Source organism: Podarcis vaucheri (genome assembly GCF_965113315.1).
Source record: "Podarcis vaucheri genome assembly, chromosome: 7".
Lineage (NCBI taxonomy): Eukaryota > Metazoa > Chordata > Lepidosauria > Squamata > Lacertidae > Podarcis > Podarcis vaucheri.
In genome coordinates this window covers 62,997,170-63,018,860 of record NC_138765.1, presented here as the reverse complement: position 1 = coordinate 63,018,860, position 21,691 = coordinate 62,997,170, and the positions used below count along the sequence as shown (strand labels likewise).

Here is a 21,691-nt window from a genome sequence, read left to right as displayed (position 1 = left end):
AGTGGTTTAAGGCTCTCATGCTGGCCTCATATGCAGGTTTGGAAGGGGTCCTTAAGTCATAGTTTCCTGGTTCAGACATCACATGAAACCATGGTTTGAGAAATAAATATAGCTTTGCTGAAGCCAAGTGCATGAGTGGAGGAGGGAAGACGAGGAGGGAGCATATGGGCACATTAGTACTTAACAAACTGCAGTTCCCAGGACTCTTTGGGGGAAGCTGTGAGTGTTAAAGTGGTATGATACTGCTTTAAATCTAAGGTGAATGTGTGGCCTGTATCTTCTTCTCACCATAGAATGCTGACAAAAAGTCTCTTTGTGTGTTTTATATGACTTTCAATCTGTGAAAGGGTCCAATATAGATAGACAAAATAATTAACGGGTATTTTCCACCATGACAAACCAATCAGGATCTTCTTGCTACTCTCTTTGGTACACTCATTACCGTGCGGTGTACATTAAAAAGCGATATGAATTGCATTACAGTGTAAAAGGGGAACCATTATGCAATAAATCAGAACCAAATGCCGAAACAGATAGGCTGAGCGGTGGAAGCAAGCAAATGATGATGAGCAAAGACTCTATTATTTCAACCAAGCTTTCAATATTTAATTTCCTCATGTGTTTCCCTCCTTTTATATTCTAATAAACTTGCAGTACTGTTGCAGCTGCAGTGACTCAGCAGCAATTCAGAGGAACTGGGGCAACACATCTCCTATCTATCTTAGTTCATGAGCCCTGGGGCTTAACAGCAGAGCAGATTTGGCCTAGAACTGAGGTATCACTCAGGGGTGACTGATACCCACTGGGAATGCTGGGGCAGAAAGTAGGGAAGCCAACAGTAGAATCATAGAAATGTAGAGTTGAAAGGGACCCAAGGGATCATCTATTCCAATTCCCTGCAATGCAGGAATCACAACTAAAGCATTCCTGACAGGAGGCCATCCAAATTCTGTTTAAAGGTAAAGGTACCCCTGCCCGTACGGGCCAGTCTTGCCAGACTCTAGGGTTGTGCGCCCATCTCACTCAAGAGGCCGTGGGCCAGCGCTGTCCGAAGACACTTCCGGGTCACGTGGCCAGCGTGACATCGCTGCTCTGGCGAACCAGAGCCGCACACGGAAACACCGTTTACCTTCCCGCTGGTAAGCGGTCCCTATTTATCTACTTGCACCCGGAGGTGCTTTCGAACTGCTAGGTTGGCAGGCGCTGGGACCGAACGATGGGAGCGCACCCCGCCGCAGGGATTCGAACCGCCAACCTTTCGATCGGCAAGCCCTAGGCACTGAGGCTTTTACCCACAGCGCCACCTGCGTCCCATAAATTCTGTTTAGAAACTTTCAAAGAAGAAGGGTCCTTCACCTTCTGAGGGAGTCCATTCCACTGTCAAACGGCTCTTACTGTCAGAAAGTCCTTCCTGATGTTTTATCAGAATCTCATTTCCTGCAGTATGAATCCTATCCTCTGGAAGAGGAGAAAACAAACTTGCTCCATCTTCCATGTGACAGCCCTCTAGATATTTGATGATGGCCACCACATCTCTCAGTCTCCTCTTTTCCAGGCTAAACATGCCTAACTCCCACAGGTAGGTAGAGTCAAAACTAATGATAGGCAGATCTAACTCATTTTAGTTTTATCCCCATCCTGTTCCTTCCTGAGTACTACAGGGCAGCACCCAGACCCAGGAAGAGAACGCCAACAACCAGGACTATCCCTGGACTTGCTGTAAGGAAGAGGGCAGGTGGGGTTGGAGGAATCTGAAGTTGGTGGAGCAGTGCCCCATTTGTCCTAATGGACCACCCTCTTTAGCAGCGGGTGTTTGGGGAGGGGGCGGAGGGCAGGGGATTTCCCTGCCAGTGTGGTGTAGTGGTTAAGAATGGTAGACTCGTAATCTGGTGAACCGGGTTTGCGTCCCCGCTCTTTCACATGCAGCTGCTGGGTGACCTTGGGCCAGTCACACTTCTCTGAAGTCTCTCAGCCCCACTCACCTCAGAGAGTGTTTGTTGTGGGGGAGGAAGGGAAAGGAAATTGTTAGCCATTTTGAGACTTCTTAGGGTAGTGATAAAGCGAGATATCAAATCCAAACGCTTCTTCTTCTTTTAGCTACTTCTGCTTGTAGTCTTGAAGCTCTGGCTTACCTCTTATAACTATACCACTTTAGTGCCACTGACCTCCTACTTGAGATGTAGGAACATGGAAAATTGCCTTCTACTGAGTCAGACCATTGGCTCATGAACCCCAGTATTGTCTGCACTGGCTAGCAATAGCTTTCCAGGGTTCCAGGCAGGGAACTTTCATAGCCCTGCTTGGAGATGCTGGGGTTTGAAGTGCAAGTTGGACATATAACACTGAGCTACAGGCCTTCTCCAAATGTTTAAAGAAACAAATAGAAGTGCTTCCCTTCAGAACAATTTTTGGGCAAAGTAAACTAGAGGCCTATTATCAGCGTTTCCTGGGAACAGAGATGTTGAGCCACTCAGGGAGGCTCCCCTAACTCCCCTAACTCTGTGAGGGGAATAGGGGTCTTCTAACAATTCTCAGCATCCTTAACAAACTACACTTCCCAGGATTCCCGGGGTGGGGAGCCAAGACTGCTTAAAGTGGTATAATAGTCCTCTAAATGAAGGGTTTGAATGTGACCTTATTATGACTCATTGGAGTAAGTGACTGGACGCAGGCAGCTTTCTTTAATGAATGATGTTTCCGAAGACTCCTCTCTCCTTCCAATCAATTTATGATCTCAGCTATTCTGATTCACAGCTGGGAGACTTACAATTTAATGCTCATGAAAATTAAAAACAAACAAACAAACATATATATATAGATATATATGCATTGATTTAAAATGTTTGTTTCTTCCCCTCTCCCTTAAAAGAAAGGCAATGAAATCTATTACTACACATAATAAACGAAACCCTACTTTGAATGTTGGATGAGCACATTAAAATGTGCTATGATTCCTTTTATTTATTCAGTACATTTGTTCAATAAAACAAGCCACCTTCTTTAATTAAACACATTTTATATTTTCATTGCTGTTGCATAAAAGTTGAAAGACTGAACAGGGAATGCATTACTAAGCCATTACACACTTCCCAAGTGATTGAAACCACTTAGTGCACCTCGTACGTCATAATGCACTGGAGAAAAGGGATATGATGATGATTATTAATAACAGTAGCGGGAGAAATGCTAAACAGTCTTTTAGCTGCGAGCAATACAAAGAAGTGTCCTAAAAGGGCATTTTGTATTTGCACTTAAAAGATTCACTATTATTGGGTTGGAGGCCTGTGAATTTTTTAACCTGGTGGGGGGCTGAAAGGGCCACTTTGCAGCTGGGGAAAATGAGGCTGAAAGGGTCCCCTTGCTCAAGATACAAAGCCCTAAGCAGCTTGAGACCAAGACACCTAAAAAGATAACCTATTGATCTGTTACAATTCCCCAGTGCTGCCCATAGACTTGGGCTGGAGCCCAATGAGTCTGGCTACCTATTGCAGGCTCTACGCCCCTCCCCTAAGGAATGGATGGGGAAATTGAAAGGGGTTGATCATCACCACTTAGCCAGGTGCACCATCAGAGGGGTGGAGATTAAGAGGCCCTTGGGAACAAGGGCTGTGGCCTCTGGGGAGGGATGTCCTGCCTGCGCCAGGATAATCTGTCTTTGCAAGGGGATCTGAATGATAAAGTTCTGGGCTGGTGTAGTTGAGATCCCAGAGATGCCCAGGACTTCTACATACCCCACTTTCTGAACCCATGCCCGTTTCACTGATTGAAGCTGGCACATGATGACTCCCTGTTTCACTCATTTAAACCGAGGTATTCTCCCAGCCAACTTCCTGAAGTCTCACCTTAGAATCAGGCATACTTGATTCAAAGCTGTGAGACTGACTGATGCAGAAAACTGTAACTCGGTGGGAGAGCATATGCTTTGCATCCAAAAGGTCCCAGTTTCAACCCTTCTGTCTCCAGGCACAGCAGGGAAAGTCTCCTGCCTGAAAACCTTGGGCAGCTGCTGCCAGTCAGAGTAGATAGTACTGAGCTGCAAGGATCAGTGGTCTGGCTTGGCGTAATACAGCTCCCTGCCTCCGTAACTAATGGGGTTTAAGTGATGAATGAATACGATTTCATCGAATGGGAGAAACTCTGGTCTAAATGCAGGAAAGGGTATTGATTTCTTAAAATCCTATCAAACTAGACTGTGGCAAAGTCCAATACATACATAAAGGCAGGCCACAAAATAGCCAAATATCAATTATTAATCTGACACAATTGGCTTTTATGATTTCTGTATTATTTGTCTTGTGGAATGTGGAAAGTGGTGCCCTCCCTGTAAATTAATCGTTCCGTAAAGATTTGGTTCTGCTGAAACAACAGCACATCTTTTAAAAAGCAAAGAACGATGCAGTTATATTTAAACACCTGTCTCTCTGTTTTTGCTAATCCCTGTGAAATGGCCAGCGCCCCCAAAGTCATGTCTGTTAGTCAGCAGCGAGGAGGAAGCAACAAATGCCTTTTTGTTCAATGTGAAGCTGCAACCCAATGTGTTTAATTGATTTTTGAGTGTGTTCAGCATGTGGCGAAAGCAACTTACGAGAGACCACACAGGGCCCTTCAGGGAACTTGGTGAAATAATATAATGTCATCTCAGCTCACAGATTATTTGCAGGTATTATGCATTCCCTGAGTGATGGCATCGAGTGAAACAGCATGGCTATTGAAGCCACTGTCCGCTGCTGCAGGAACATTAAATTGGATAAGGAATTCTCATCCCAACCAGAAAGTGATGAGAGGTGGCTGAGACATTTCAGGCTGTGTTGGGCCAGCACAGTGTCTGCTGATTGGCTATCTGCCCCTTGTGGGTTGCAGACTGTTGATATCAGTGAGGCAAACCAAGCAACAGTCAGCAAGCACATTCCTTCACTTCTGCCTTCTACCAGTTTGTCCTAAGGCCAGCAATCTCTTTACCTTCCGTTTGCTCATATTGTTATCTGATATTTGGCAAGCTTGAACATTTAGGCTGCCTTATTGTGCTTGAATCATGGTGGCTTGTTGGATACCATGAATGAGGCATCCAGGATGGGAAGGGAAGTAGCCAACAAAATGGCCATTGTTGTCAATCTTACCCCTTGCTGCTTCAGCAGCTAAGACTCCCTCCGCCTTCCCCTGCTACAAATGCCACCAGAAGTGGCAACTCATTTGATGGTCTCACAGAAGCTATCAGAACCAATTGCCTTGTGAGGAGGAGGAAGGGGAACCATCAAGGTGAAAAGTCATTATCTCCACCTCGTTAAATGGGCTCTTTGGGATGTTGCACACTTTTTGCCGTTGAGATGATTTGTTGCTGCTTTTAATTGATCTTCTATGAGCTTTGCAAGTGAGTTAAAGTACCTTAAATAATAATGGATGAATGAACCAGCAAACAGCAGATTGTCTGCTTGAAATTCTCCTATAACACAGACATGGTTTTCCAGATGGCATAAGAACATGAGAACATAAAAAGAACCCTGCATAGTGTCCTCAGGGTGGCCAACGAGATGCCCCAAAGGAAAGTCCAGAAGAAAGACCCAAGTACAACAGCACTCTCCCCTCCTGTGGTTTCCAGCAACTGGTATTCAGAAGAATTGCTACCTCCAACTGTGGAGGCTAGCAGCTCTCAGTAGCCTTCTCCTCCATGAATTTGTCCAGTACTCTTTAAAAACCATCTAGCTTGGTGTCCATCATTGACTCCTGTGGGAGTGAGTGCCATAATTTAACTCTGCACTGTGTGAAAGGGCATCGGATTGTTCCCTGGAAACTCAGAAGGGAGGATGCTGGACCCATCAGATACCTTTCCCCCCACCAAAGGCCCATCATTATATGCAGAAGGCTCTGAAATGGTATCTGTCAGTGTGTTGGGAATAAGCAGGGGGTATGTCTCTATGGTGGCAAAACTCAGAGCACAGCAATGCAGCTTATATTCTGCAAGTAGAAAAATCCCATATCCAATCCCGGCAATAAAGGGTTTTTGAAAGCTGAGCTAGTAAAGACACCAGAGTCTGAGACCTTACAGAGCCACTGTCAGTTATTTATTCATGATTTATTTATCAATAATACTTCTACCCCAGTTTAAAGACCTGAGGGATTTTCCAAAGTCGCTTACAAAAGATTCTAAAAACATATTCAAAATCACCCTCAAATCTGGTACAAGGACAGAGCTAGGCTCCATCTGCACTATACATTTAAAACAGTATCATGCCACGTTAAACAATAATAGCTTATCCTAAAGAGTCCTGGGAGCTGTGGTTTCTTAAGGGAGTAGAGAGTTGTTAGGAGATCCCTGTTTGCCTCACCGAGCTGCCATTCCCAGAGTGGCTTAACAATCAATCCCTCTTCCCAGAGTACTCTAGGAACCGTAGCTCTGTTTGAGGAACGTCTCTCAGTTCCCTGAACGATCTCCAGTTCCTAGGATTCAAGTTTGCAGGCAACAAGTCCTCTGAGGCAAGGGACTGGGACACAGCAGCTGGAAGTTATTCCGGCTGTGATGGAAGCAGAGCACGGCTGATGAACCTCCAGCTGTCAATATACTCCAGTTCCCATCAGTCTCAGTTGACATGGCAGATGCTCAGGGATGATGGGATTTGTAGTCCAGCAGCACCTGGAGGGCCACAGCTTTGCCACCCAGGGGACGACAAGTGGTTTTATTCAGAAGGTCACAGTTTCCGATGTGAATGTGATGAGCAGAGGCTGAAGTTAGTGGCATACATCCAGCCCCCTCCAGAAGTTCCATGCAAGGGTAGCCAGCGTGACTTCTGTAGCACACGGCTCCTTTGCCAAAGGGAGCGTTCTCCTTTGCGAGCAGATGAATGCTCAGAGCGTCTGTCTCCGCAATGCTGGAGTAAAAGTCATTTATCACTCATCACAGGTGATGCTGCAGACTTCCACTGTCTTCCAGTTAATGCTCTCTCTGAGTGCACAATAATTAATTAGCCGGCTATTTCCAGCTCGATTACAACCATCCATCATCGCTCCCAAAAATCACACAAATTGCCATCTGTAATGCCCACTTAATATTTTGGCTCAGAACGTCAGACAATATATGAAGTCATTTGCTGCCGAAAGTTAGTAAATTTGTCGCAAGGCTGTAAAATATTAATTGTCCTGTCCTTTCCTTTACTTCTGGAGCCTACCTCCGCCATTTGTCTTGGTGTAACAACCCCATATTGAAATGCACTGGATATCCAGGGGAGGGTAGCCTGAATACAAATGCAGAAGGCAAAGCCATTATTAACCTGGCTTCTCCTTCATGCTGGCTGTGGGGCATGTCTGCACTGTCTTCTTGGGCACCAGGAGGCCAAAGAATCTTGCTGCATTTTCAGTGGGCAAATCTGTCCATTTTGGTTTTGCCAATCTGAAGCTCAGTTCTCCACATCTCCATAACAACCTGCAAATTTGTTTTTTTGAAAAATCTTCATGCAAATTCCTTGGTACTGTTGCACACCCCCCCCCAAATATCTGAGAGCAGCAAGAGACCCTAGGGGTCCCAGCACATGCCCAGTTTTTAGTTTCCTTGGAAAGAAGAGGGCTACTGATGACTACTATCCACAATAGCTACAGTTGGAGTCAGAAATACAGTGGTACCTTGGGTTAAGTACTTAATTCGTTCCGGAGGTCTGTACTTAACCTGAAACTGTTCTTAACCTGAAGCACCACTTTAGCTAATGGGGCCTCCTGCTGCTGCCACGCCGCTGGAGCACAATTTCTGTTCTCATCCTGAAGCAAAGTTCTTAACCTGCAGCACTATTTCTGGGTTAGCGGAGTCTGTAACCTGAAGCGTATGTAACCCGAGGTACCACTGTACTAATTTCTGGAAACCACAGAAAGGGGAAATGTTCTTGTGCTTGAATCCTGCTTCCTGGTTTCCCACAGGCAACTGTTCTGCCACTGTGTAAATAGGATACTGAACTAGACAGGCCTGATCCAGCAGGCTCTTCTTATGCTCTTAAGAAAGACTGTGGTGTCTTTAGGATAGATCAGGCATAGGCAAACTCGGCCCTCCAGATGTTTTGGGACTAAAACTCCCATCATCCCTAGCTAACAGGACCAGTGGTCAGGGATGATGGGAGTTGTAGTCCCAAAACATCTGGAGGGCCAAGTTTGCCTATGCAGCTAGACTGGTGACTGGGGGCAGCCGCCGAGACCACATAACACCGGTCTTGAAAGACCTACATTGGCTCCCAGTATGTTTCCGAGCACAATTCAAAGTGCTGGTGTTGACCTTTAAAGCCCTAAACGGCCTCGGTCCTGTATACCTGAAGGAGCGTCTCCAACCCCATCGTTCTGCCCGGACACTGAGGTCCAGCGCCGAGGGCCTTCTGGCGGTTCCCTCATTGCGAGAAGCAAAGCTACAGGGAACCAGGCAGAGGGCCTTTTCGGTAGTGGCACCCGCCCTGTGGAACGCCCTCCCATCAGATGTCAAAACGATAAACAACTACCTGACATTTAGAAGACATCCTAAGGCAGCCCTGTTCAGGGAAGTTTTTAATGTATGATATTTTAGTGTTTTTTTGGTTTCTATGGAAGCCGCCCAGAGTGGCTGGGGAAACCCAGCCAGATGGGCGGGGTACAAATAATAAATTATTATTATTATTATTATGCCTGGGATAGATGGTTGTATTTTCACATACAGGATGGAGGGGCTCACAGCATTACTCTCTGGCAGATTTTGCCTTCCCATTAGGTTCCCAGGAAGATCCCCAAGCCATAACTTTGGGTCCAGCACAGAACAAGACAGTCCTCTGTGTCTCCAGCTTCAAGCATTAGCTAAAACTCTCTCTCACACACAGCCCCTCTTGGCCTACTGTTCTCCATCCTAGGATAACCTGGCATCCAGCCAGGTGAGGTGGGAAAATGCCCACCCATTTGTCTTTATGGCAACAGATCTCACTCTTTAAAGATGCTGATGATGGGTATTTGGCTGAGCGGCTAAGGCTGCTACCTTCACAAATGAACTAGTTTGACTGCTTCGGCTGATTTCCTCTTATAGAGTCTAACTTCACAGATAAAGAATCAGAGTTTTGGAATTGACCCACAAACATCTTCCAGACTGATGACTCCCCAAACAATACACCCCCCCGATTCTTCATAAAATAATTAATTTTACTGCTATTTTCAGAAATATATGCATATTTGTGAACACTTCCTCCCTCGTATCCATGGTTGTGTACACATGTTTGGAAAGCTGTGCTGCAAAATTTGGAGAAGTGTGAATTTGGAAGAAGGACAGTGTTTCAATTCATGTATTTTTTCATAGGATGTGAATTAGGTAGATTTGCCTTTAAATGCAAATGGAACTGAATTTCTCCCCCACCCCTAGTAGTGGCCTGTGAGGTGGGGAGGTAGCATACTGTGATCTCTGCTTACCATAACTCTCTCATGCCAAATTGATAAACTCATTCCCAGTGACCCTGACCCTATTCTATAAAAAGCATTATTCAAAAGAGTGGTTTGCATGACTTACTAAGGAACATGCTAGGGTTGCCTATTTTTATTTTTTTTAAAAAAAGTTGTTGAGCTTTTTCTAATTTTTGATCTATTTTTTTATTGCCAAAATCTACACTACCAACATGGGCTGCCATACATCCAGATTTTCCCGGACGTTTAAGCAATTTCCGACCGGCCGCTGTTTACGAGGTCTGAATACTGGCTATGTCCAGGAAATCCCAGACGTATGGCAGCCCTAGAACAATAAAATTCAAAATGCTAACAATGTGTTCAAAATCCAGTGGAAACTGTTTAGTTTAATCAATTCAACAAAAGTGATTAACTTGATCCAGTGATGCCAGCTTTTCAAAGACTGGTAGTCATTTATACAGCCAGTGACCTCCTGCCTCTTAGTAATCCCACCTCGCAGTGGGATGGTCCCACCCAATTTGGGAACCGCTGGTGTAGACAATACTGAGTTAGATGGATGATCTGACTCAGTCTCAGGCTGCTTTCCACATTCCGTTCAGGAAGCGGCACTTCCTGCTTTGCTGTCTGAAACGATACAGTCGACTCTCCCACCTCGCCTGCTTTTCATTCAGCCGCCTGCCTACCCTCAGCTGTATCAAACACACTCCGAGCTGTGCTCTCGGGGTGGTAATTGTTCTTTGTTTGCTTTGTTTCCTTTTGTATTTCCTTTCAGCCGCAGGTAAACAGGTAAACAGAAGAAAACCAGCTGAGCTAATCCGAAAGCTTGCTGGGGCTTTTGCAAGGGGAATAGAGGAGGTGGGAGGAGAAATTTCATAAAAATAAAGTAACCCACATGGGCTTTTCATCTCTCTGCCCCCCACCCTACCAAATTGTCAACTTTTCCTCATACAGCTGTTTGCTCCCCCAGCCATGACTACAATGAATCCGAAGGCAATCAGAAAGCAGCCCTGTTTAGGGAAGCTTTTAATGTTTAATAGATTATTGTATTTTAATATTTTGTTGGAAGCCACCCAGAGTGGCTGGGGAAACCCAGCCAGATGGGCGGGGTATAAATAATAAATTATTATTATTATTATTATTATTATTATTATTATTAGAAAGAAGGGAGGACTTGATTACCTTTTCAGGCTGTTGTTTTCAAGCCAACTTGGAAAGACGGGGAGGCAGAGGAGGTACCCCTCTTTCCTTCAGGACTGTAGCTTTATATAGGACTGGTTTGCACAGCTGAAGGGCAAGAGGTAAGTCCTTCGTTTCAGTGCTAATGCAAAGAGCATAAGGGACCTCTGCCTTTTATGTAAACCAATTAAGATGGCTTATGCTTCCCCCATGGCCTTCCATGCCCCCCTTCCCTGCTAATATATTTGTCACATTAAAGCCTACAGCAGATATGCAGAGAGAGGGAGAAGTGAGCTAATGAATTGCAACAGACTGGTCCATCCATGCGACAAGAACAGATGAGTGTCAAGCAGATAACACCACCAGCCCATCTCCTGACACTTAATGTTTGTCTTTTCCACCTCCGCCTCCTCCTCTGCTTCACCTGTAATTCAGGTGGAAGGGCAGGTGAGTGAGCTGTTTCTTTGGAGTGCTCTAGGAGGAAATGAAAGGAAACACTGAGATGAGCATGCCTTGACACCTTATGGTCAAGGGTGGACATCAGGCGAATGTTCTTAAAGGAGTCACCAATATGATGCTTCCAGCAGAGAGGATGAAAGCCCCTTTGCCAACATAATTTGAGGGGGTGGACCCTGGGATCACATCTCATGTTGCAGAGAAAGTTGGGGTGCAGGTTTTGAATGGCAAGTGGCTGTGCTCAGCCTGAGAGTTCTGACTCAATGGCCTTGGAGACCAGTGAAGAGCACAGCATTTCTCAGGGTCCCCCAAGCTTTGGGCAACATGTATTTTTTGAAGTTCCTTCCTTCTTCAACTAATGGTAAACTCCACCTATTGTTATACCAAAGTGAAAATCACAAATCCTGTAAGGTTTTCCCATTTGGTGGCAATTGAGGTTCTGGCAGGTTCTGGATTGTATCTTCTATACAGCAAACATATAGGCACACATATTCCTCCCCACAGTACATAGAGGGAAGCTGATGGGAGGCCACTGAGGCCACCTGAACCTCAAATGACAGAAGTACCCCCAAGCTGCGTACCCACTCTTTCAGAGGGAGTGTGACCCCATGAAGAGGGGAGGCTGTCAGGAGCTCGTCCTACACTCAAGTAGGACCCACATGCCCGAATGGCATGTTCCCTCCCTCCTGGTCGATCATTCGGGAGCTTCAAAAGCTTTCTTCTGCCCGAACATCACAGCGACGGATGCCAACAGACATTGGCACACTTAGGGATCCACAGAGTATTCAGCAACTCAGCATTTTGGCTAATCTACTTTATTTACATATAAACACACATGGAGCACTGCAACATGGCTCCCTCTCTCTCTAGCATCAGACAGCAAAGAGAAAGAACAAAGGACAGTAGTCCCAGTTCACAGAACACAGTAACACAAACATCCTGTCTCCGTCGCTTCCCACTTTGTGGAATCAAAACATACACCATCATGTAATAGACAACAATCTCATGACTGCAATCGTGGAGCAGGAATTCTAACACAGGCAACCACCCACTAACTGTGCCTCTGTCATATCAGGATTGAATTTCAGTTTGGCTCTCTTCCAGTCCATTACCAGGACAAGAATGCAGGCCAGCACATCTACTGCCTCACCTGCAGATGTAAAGGAGAAGTAGAGGTGTAACTTATATATACAGTATCCCACCTTTTCCTCTAAGGAGCTCAAGGTGGTGTACATGGTTCTCTTTCATTAACCCCCACAACAACCCTGTGAGTTTGGTTAGGCTGAGAGGCAGCAGCTGGCCCAGGGTCACCCAGTGAGATTCAAGACTATGGATTAGAATCTTGCCCTCTCCTAGGTCCTAGTCTGACATTCTAACCACTACAAAACACTGGCTTTGTCAGCACACCTATCCTTATTCTCATCAGGGCTCTTTTCTATTTTCTTTTTTCTTTTGCTAAGACTGGAGCTTGCGTGATTACCTATAATAACCCCCCCTCCCTGCTTTCCACATAGAACATTAGCCTGGCATGGTCCCTTGCTAAGTCATTTCAGCTGGCTGATATGAAAAGAGGCAAAAAGAAATTCTTTCTGAAGCTGACATCAAAGATGATAGAAGATCAAAAATGTTTTAAAGGGGGGAGTATTAAAGGCAGGACCCGAAGCGATGCAGCTAATGAAAATGCAAGAAAGGGGCCAGGGAGGAGGGAGTTTAAGGGAAGGATGTAGAGATCAGACCCTTTTGTCGAAAACGAGTCTGTTTACTTAAGAAAGTGCGCGCACACCAATCCAAACGGTCGGAAGGTGCTATTAAAACTCATGAATTCAGACGAGAAAGTGATTTCTATTGGGATGTAAATTTATATTCATGAAAGAACTTTGGCGATGAGGATGATTTTTAAAAACCAACAAAACCAAACCGTGGAAAACCTTGTTTCTATTCAAGGCGTAGCAGGCTGACACTCGCATCTCAGAAATAAAAGGCGGCTCCCATCACAACACCAGGGTGAATATTCATAGCTGCTTTTAAAAAACTGGTTTCTGTGGGCTATTTCCCTTAACAGCTCAACGAAGGCTCATAGTCCCTGTCTTTTTCCCACTCCCATCTTCCACAGCCCCCCTCCCAAGAATCCCTTTTTTGTATGTGTGTGTGTCTATCTTTTGTGCAGAGAACAAAGAACATTGTACCCCCCCACCTCTCCATCTGAACAGATTTAATCTCTGATGCAAAGGAAACTTTGCGCAAAACAAAGACACACAGCATTTTATCTGCCATGTCAAGGTTCATAAAACAGTTCTTCCTCTCTGCAGGGGCAGGGGTGGGGGGTGGAAAGAGGGTCGGGGAATAAAAAAGAGAAGTTTCCCGGTTTGGGCACAGGGTTGTCAAAGAAGGTGGCATTTCACAGAAAGGAATCTGAGTAAGAAATGAAAGTTAAGGGTGCATTTAGATGTGGGGAACGTTGCACTGGTTTTTCTGACTATTATGCTAGTGGTTCTCATGTTCTGTTCACACTGCAGGACCTGTTGCATTACAGAACAGGCTTTTGGACCAAGATACCAGCATGTTGTGCTAAATCCCATTCACAGCAGAGGGTGTAGTGTAGCACAACAGTGAATATAATTGGACAACATCATTACTCCTCCATCCTTTCTACACCTGAGTGCTTCTGTTTCCCCGTGAAAATGACAGGAAATAACTGCATGCCAGCACAGTACCCCAAATTTCATCACTTTACTCCCAAGGTTTTCTGGGTCAATGGGGTTGCACATGGATTTTTTTCCCTGGAACCAATAAACACAGCTGGGGGAGAAATTCAATCCAGTTTGTATTGAAAGATGAACCCTCTGCATCCTCTGAAACAATGTGCAAACCAAAACACAGCTGTCTCTGAATTTTGCAGTTTGGTTCTCTAGCCATGTAATGCATACAAAAATGCATATATTGGGGGTAAAGTGTACATACAAAGACCTACATTATTGAAAACAACATATAAAAATGCATTTTATTAGGGGAAAGTGCATTGCAAAAAAAAATTGTATATTAGGCAAAACTGCAAAAAACGGTTTTAGGAGAAATTTGCACTAATACTTTCCTGAGGTTTTGGTTTGTTTTTTTAAAAAAAATTGTGTTTATTTTGTTTTCTCTTATATCTTATGTCCAAGTGGATAGCTCAGTTGGTTAGAGTGTGGTGTCGATATGCTAAGGTTGCAGGTTTGAGTTCTCTATGGGACAGCTGCATATTCCTGCATTGGGTGATCCTCAGGGTCCCTTCCAATTCTACAATCAATGATTATCTTCTAAAATCAATGAAAATAACAAGAAGGTAAATGGAAAATAATAAATGTGGACTGATATGGAAATGTGGAGAACTGGATTTAAGACTGGAACAAATGAGAGAATCAAAATGGACAGTTCCATCCTTCCTTAGCCACCAGGTTTTCCACAAAAGCAATATGTCACGATCTTCCATACTCCAGAAGACGTCTGAATGAAGTGAGACTATTACTCCTCAAGATTTGGAAACTATGGTTCTGTTCATGTAACTTAAAAACTAAAATTCAGTGCTTCCTGCCCACCTCCAAATCTCATTCAGTTACAGCGGCTGAAAGCGTTTGAAATGAAAATGTAAACATGAAAGCAAATATGTCAAGTTCCACTGTGGGATCAAACGGTTAAACAGTTTGGAACCATGTGACCTGAAGGGATTGCTTGCACTTGTAAGATCCCTCCCATAACCAAAGTTCTGCACTTACAGTCCTGCTTGTGTGTCTGTTGGTGAAATCAGTTAGCTTGACAAACACACGAGACAGGGTCTTCTTGGTGGTGGCTCCACCATCATGTAACTTTCTTCCAGTTACCATTTGCTTGGGCCCTTCAGTTCTGCCATGGGAGAAAGCTTTTTAAAACTTGTGTGATGAGTCTGGGAGAGATGCTAAGGCAACTTGGCTGTCTTGAGGATAGGAGACAGAAGGAGGAAGCTGAGGGACATTGCAAAGAAGCAGAAAGGGTTGCTAAAAGAATATTGTAATAATAGTTCTTTGGTTTGTAGGAGGGAGCTAGGCAGGGCAGGTTGTCCACAGTCTTCTTCTAGGATGAGTCACAGCTCTCAGGACAGAAGCTTAGAGCATCTCTAAGCCTTCTCCTGTGATGTAAGAAGGAGCCAAGAACCCTCAGAGGAGATCCAGGTCTTACAGAGAAAATCACACTTACATATTTTCCCACCTACCTTCCCTTGCAAGAGGCTAGGTGATCAAATTACATACCTGCCATACATCTTTTCCTCTGCATCCACTCAATACTCTCTCCCTATAGATATATATTTAGAATTAAATATTAATTGTTACATATTGGGGGGGAAGGAAAGGCAAACTGAAAATCCCCCCTGCCTTTTACACAGCCTGAAGGCACCGTTTAGATCTAAATAATTATAGCAACGTTCATATAGGCACTGAAGTAGAGAGAGTCTGAAAGTTGCTGATCAAGCAAGAAATTAATACAAACGTATATTATGGAATGTGGCAGGTGTCGTTTGTCCTGTAGAGTCTTTGTTTGTGTGCTGGCTGAATGGCCACCAGTCCGCCAAGAAAGTCTCTTGGGTTTTTTCCTCTGCTCTTTTGCGACACACACTTTTTGCACCAGTTTTTTTCAGAAGGCACTATCTCCCGAATGATGAGAAAGGAGATTCTGACTAAGCATTAGGAAGAACATTCTGATGGGAAGAGCTGTTTGATAGTGGAACCGACTACCTTGGAAGATGGTTATCTCTCCATCATTGGAGATTTTTAAACAGCAGTTGGATGACCATCCGTTGCGGATTGGTCAGTTGATGAAAACCTTCCTTTTGATACTTAAGTCGGAGAGGCATCAGTGATGGGAATCACAGGAGAACAGAGGACCAGGCATTTATTCTTGATGGGTTATAGGCCGGAGTACTTATTCATTGGACATGGGTGGAGCTGTGGTCTAAACCACAAAGCCTAAGGCTTGCCGATCAGAAGGTCGGTGGTTCGAATCCCCGCAATGGGGTGAGCTCCCATTGCTCAGTCCCTGCTTCTGCCAACCTAGCAGTTCGAAAGCATGTCAAGTGCAAGTAGATAAATAGGTACCACTCCGGTGGGAAGGTAAATGGTGTTTCCATGCACTGCTTTGCCAGCGGCTCAGTCATGCTGGCCACATGACCCGGAAGCTGTCTGCAGACAAACGACGGCTCCCTCGACCTATAGAGCGAGATGAGCGTGCAACCCCAGAGTCATCCGCAACTGGACTTAATGGTCAGGGGTACCTTTACCTTTACCTTACTTATCCATACTGGTTTCTCTCAGTTTCTTATTTTTGCACTCTTAATTTCTTCACGTTTTCACATGTGATTTTTTTGTTGTTGTTTTTTTAAATCTCTCCTGAAAATTCATCAAGGTTTCAGTTCACATTTCACTTAATATAATGTATTTTGGGGCACACTTTACATGAGTATATGCATTTTCGCACTCATTACGTATCTGGAGAGTTGCATTGCGAAATGTGGAAATGTCTCCATTTCAAAGGATGGCTGTGTTTTAGTTCAAGTAATGCTTTGGAAGCTGCAAATCAGGCAGGTCTGCCTTTAAATGCAAGCAGAAACTAATTTCTCTGTATATTCTTCACCCCCCAGTTATGAGTACAGGAGGCCTGAACTCCCATGTTTCCCATATGTGAAATGTGGGAGGCTATGGAACTGTCAACTCCTCCTGAGACTGTTCTCAATTAAAATGGGAACTCTTTAGCAACATTTAACACTGCATACGAACATCAACAAAATATGGAAGAAAAGATGTTTATCATAACTGAATGTCTCCAGGGAGATGATGGGGGGGGCAATCCTATGGCAAGATCCACCGGGACGAGCAGCTTAGGAGATCTCCAGCTCAGTCTTCAAGCTTGGCTCAGCTAAAGATACTATACCATCATAACTTGCTCTTCTTGGCTAGTTGAGCTACATCTGAGCCAAGGCCAGTGTTAACTAAAAGGGGGGGTTACGGAGGTGTAGCAGGGGTGTGTCCTGCACAGTGCGAACTTAAGGCTGGATCCAGGGCCATTCAGCTCAGTCACATGACCTAGCAACCCAGGGTATTTTAAAGCCTTGTTTTCCCTCTGCCAGGTGTAGGCAGAGCAGCAGCAGCCACCCCGCTGCCAAACGGGGTTTGCTCCCGATGTAACTTAACACCAGAATAATATACACTGTCTTGCTTTACACCAACTTCTTAGACTCGCAGGACCATAGAAGTGTAGCCTGGGAAGGGAACCAATGGGCCATCTAGTCCACCCCTGGCGATGCATAGGAATGAGCATAGGATCGCACTCTTAGTAGCTCATTCAAACTTATTGGCCTTCGTTTCTTCTCGTTTGGTGACAAGCCCCAACCTGGGTGCGTCCTGCACACAGGGTGACGTTGCCTGGTGGCAGAGGGCTCAAACAGCAGTGGAGGGGGTGAAGTTGCATTTCCCCTTGGGAGTTCTTGTGGGATCTCATGGGATGGCAACCATTCTGCAGGAGACCTCACAAAACAAAGTAGGCCTTAGAAGACCTCACCCACAAGGACTTGGGGTCACTCACCCCTTGTGAGCTTCTCACCAGCCTCACCTCAGTGTTACCACCTCCCTGGAATACAGGGGTGCCCCGCAAGATGAATGCCTCGCAAGACGGAAAACTTGCTAGACGAAAGTTTTCCGTTTTGGAGGTGCTTCGCAAAACGAATCTCCTATGGGCTTGCTTTGCAAGACGAAAATGTCTTGCGAGTTCCTGCGGGTTTTTTCCCCTCCCCCCCTTTTTCTAAGCCGCTAAGCCGCTTATCTGCTGATCCGATAAGCCGATAAGCTGCTAAAAGCCGCTAAAAGCCGCTAATAGCGCTAATCCGCTAATCCGTTAATGGGCTTGCTTCGCAAGACGAAAAAAAACGCTAGACGAAGAGAATCACAGAACGGATTCTTTTCGTCTTGCGAGGCACCACTGTACTTGGCTGCTGGTTGACAGGATTGGAAATGTATTTATTTTATTTTTTGTTACCAATCTTAATTGGCTCCAGGGATGGGTGCCCCCCCCTTCAGTCATTACATCAGTTTATTTCTGTTTGGCGGCATTGGGACTTTGTGTACTCTGGCGGAAATGGACTGGGTAGGATCAACATAGTAAAGGGGACCCCTATAAGGGGCTTGGGGTGGAGGACTGGCTGTAGTTTGCCCTAAGCTTGAGTGTGGTCCTCTGCCTGCCTTGAATCCCCCACTCTGGTATTCTAATGACACCTTGGATGTTTGGTGTGAGCCACATTAGGGCTCAATGCTCGGTTTCTCCTATGGTTTGGGGCTTGGATGCTTCTCAACTCTGACTGAGCGCCATTCCATCAGCAAGAGCTGCTGGACTAAGGAACTGAATCCATGACCTATTGCCATGCCAAACCAGCTTTCCTCCTGTCGTCGATAAAGATTTGGGCTGATTTCTCCCAACCTCAGTGTCCAGTTATTTCAGTGCTGCCACAGGACCTCAGAAAGCACCTACCTGGGCAATGTCTTTTCACAAACTGTTCTTGACAACTTCATCTCTGCAATCCCTAGGCCATTTGTGTGGTTTTTTAAAAAATAAAAAAGTATATTTGTTCCACCATTAAATTTTACTTTTGGCACTGTTGTTTAAAACAGCGATTTCCCAACACTTCTGACCTAGAGATTCAGCTAAATGTGTATATTTTCTCAGAAAGCCTTCAGAATATATGGCCGTGTCTCAGGACTGCAGGGGTTATGGTGAACAATGTCGTAAAGTGCTCTGGAGTGTCCAGGTAATATAAATGTCCAAGTCTGAGTTTGATGCATGAATTTTGGGTTTCACTTGGAGGAGTGGAAGTGGAGACACTTTATGCATGCCCCCCCGCCCCCGCAAAAAAAGGGAATGACATTCAGGATGGGGACTACACAGCAGAAATGTCTTTGCTAGGTCTGCCTACCAGTCCTTTCTTCCAGGGATAGTCCCTAGTCTTACCATTTGAGGACAGCTCGTTAAAATGTTTCCCATGAAGTTGTTCAACCAAAGTGATCCAAGGAATGGAATGACTTCCCTAAGTAGAAAGATGGTGGCGTTTGGGGCTTTTGAGTTTAGGGAAAAGGCAAGTAAGGAGTGACATGATCAAAGTTCATAAAATCATGTATGGCATGGAGAAAGCTGGTAGAAAAAAGTCCTGTCCCCCCATATAACACTAGAACTCATGGGCATCCTGTTGGGAGATTCAGCACAAATAACATAAAGCACTTTTCCATGCAGTGTCTAGTTAAACTATGGAACTCACTCCCACAAGAGGCAGTGATAGCCACCAACTTGGATGGCTTTGAAAGAGGATTAGACAGATTTATGGAGGAGAGGGCGATTGATGGCTGCTGGCCTCCGCAGCTGGAGACAATGATGCTTCTGAATAACAGGTGTTGGAAACAGCAGGAGGGGAGAAGGCTCTTCTGCTTGGGCCCTGCCCTGTGGGCTTCCCACAAACATTTTGGCTACTGTCAGAACAGGATGCTGGCCTGAGTGGGCCATTGGCCTGATCCACCAGGCTTTTCTTGTGTTCCTGCATTCAAATAAAAATCCTGTATTTTTATATTGTTGCTACCCACCCTGGGACCTTATGGTGAAGGGCCAATGCAAAACCCAATTGTTGTCATTGTTAAAAACAATACAGTTATTGCCTTTAACACAACATCACACTACTTTTACATTAAACTTGAAGCATTGTTAAATCCTTTTCACTGGTGCTTTTAATCACGCACGCACGCACAAGCACACACAATGACTTAATTAGTGTGTATTCAATTCTATCATCAAAGGGGGCTTTTTAAAAAATTTCCCTTACAAGGATAGGCGATTTTTTAAAAATGAAAAAAATCTGTTATTTTGCATCCTGTAGTGTTTACCAGCTCCCAGTCTTTCTCGCCCTCCTCATAGCCTCCAGCAACAGGAAGGAATCAGTAGTTGTGGTGCTGAATTTCAATCACTTCATAGCTGGGATTGGCTGGTTTTGCTAAATAGTTTCAAAGGGTTGGCTTGCTCAGCAGGGGGGCTGCACATCGCAGAGATGTTTAAAGGAAAACTTGAAACCATTTTGTCTGCTTTCGCAGGATTTTTTTTTAAAAAAACTTAACACTACCCCTTTCTCATGAATGGATTCAGCCAGAGCCGAAATCCATCCCTCCTCATCTCATTCAAGTCACATCTCCCTTTCCCCCCCAGTCTTCTGTAAAAGAGGCCACTGGGATATGTTGAAAAATTTAGCTGGTTTAACTAGGATTAACCTGAATAAACCATTTTTCCTCCTTTTTGATTTACCGTCGAGATTTTGGCTGTCTGGTTATTTCATGTAAATGATGATCAATGCATCTATAAAAGGCTTGTATTTAATTCATTAGCATGGTTTGACAATAATTACTGCCCTAAAAGATGGAACGGATTCAAGGCGCCGCTGATTTGATTCTCAGAAGGCATGAGGAAGGGACCTGAAAGCAGTTGCTCTTGTTCTTTGGAAGCCCCTCTGCCATCTTTAAATTGGACGTAGGCCAAAGCGTTGACATGCTAGTCTCTGGGACAACAATCTTTTAGCATCTTGAAGGCTAGCAAATGGTGGCATGCTGTCAGGAGTTGGCGATACTGCAACTGGAAACATTCCATTATGTGCAGAGGGCTGTCCCTAGGGATAAGTTCTGAGGATCCGGAGCTTTGATCATCTGAGGGAAGTACTGGCCTGGCCCACCCAGACTGACCATTGGGCATTCCCGGTGCTGAATGTTTCTTTCTCAGGTGCTGGGACTCTGCAGTTCCAGGCATCTTATGATTCTATAGCTGGGAGTGAGTGGATGGGAGCAGTGAGAGTCTGCTCTGGTATAGATCTTGGCTCCTCTCAGGTGAGGTATGGGAGAGGAATATTTGATGATCCAGTGGGTGGGTGCCATGTGTCCATTAGAGCTTCAGAGATTTGGAGAGTTCTGCATATGTGTATGTTTGGTAGTGGCCCTTTCTATGTGGGCTGTAATATAGCAGAATGTGAGTGTTTTATGTATGAATGGTATTTTTGAGGTAGTAGATGGTTGTAGCAGTTGTGTGAACTGGATGGGGAGTGACATTGTGTGAGTCATTGTACGGATGTTGAGCTGATTGACATTTTACGTTATACTGCCTTGGAGTGCTTTCTGACATCATTTATTTTATATTGTGTTCCTGGTTATGATTCTTTTTAAAAAATGTATTATGTTATCTGAATAATTTGATAAAGTTTCTATCGTTCTCTATGTAAATCACTTTGAGATCTTTTGAATAGTAAAGTTGTCTATAAATGGAAAAACAACAACAACAACAACACTTTATACAGAACAGCCTCTGTTTCCAAGAGTTCTGTGTTTGAAAGGCAGCCCAAGTCCAATTTAAGGATAAAGACCCAAGGGTCTGGCCCTTGGAAATAGCCTATCAGCAGTGAGCACCTGGGTAGCCGACTGAGCAGCCACTTAGGCCACCTGAGTCTTCTCTGCTATGGTAAGATACATCCTATTTCTATTTACATTATACTACTTCTTTCCAAAACTGAATTTTAAACAAATATGCAAATTTCGTATCGACTTTAGTCCTCTTTTTTCTTTTTGGTGATGCATTTCCTCTCCTTTGGCAGTGTGTAAGT

At 44.7% G+C, this 21,691-nt stretch overlaps 1 long non-coding RNA gene across 1 annotated transcript; it reads left to right on the top strand.

Moving 5' to 3' along the window:
• Positions 1–1,649: 1,649 nt before the first annotated feature.
• Positions 1,650–13,827, top strand: LOC309537874. The gene is made up of 5 exons (XR_014222023.1): positions 1,650–1,719; positions 9,146–9,295; positions 10,572–10,682; positions 10,820–11,007; positions 13,533–13,827. It is a non-coding gene; the product is annotated as an uncharacterized lncRNA (long non-coding RNA).
• The last annotated feature ends 7,864 nt before the right edge of the window (positions 13,828–21,691 follow it).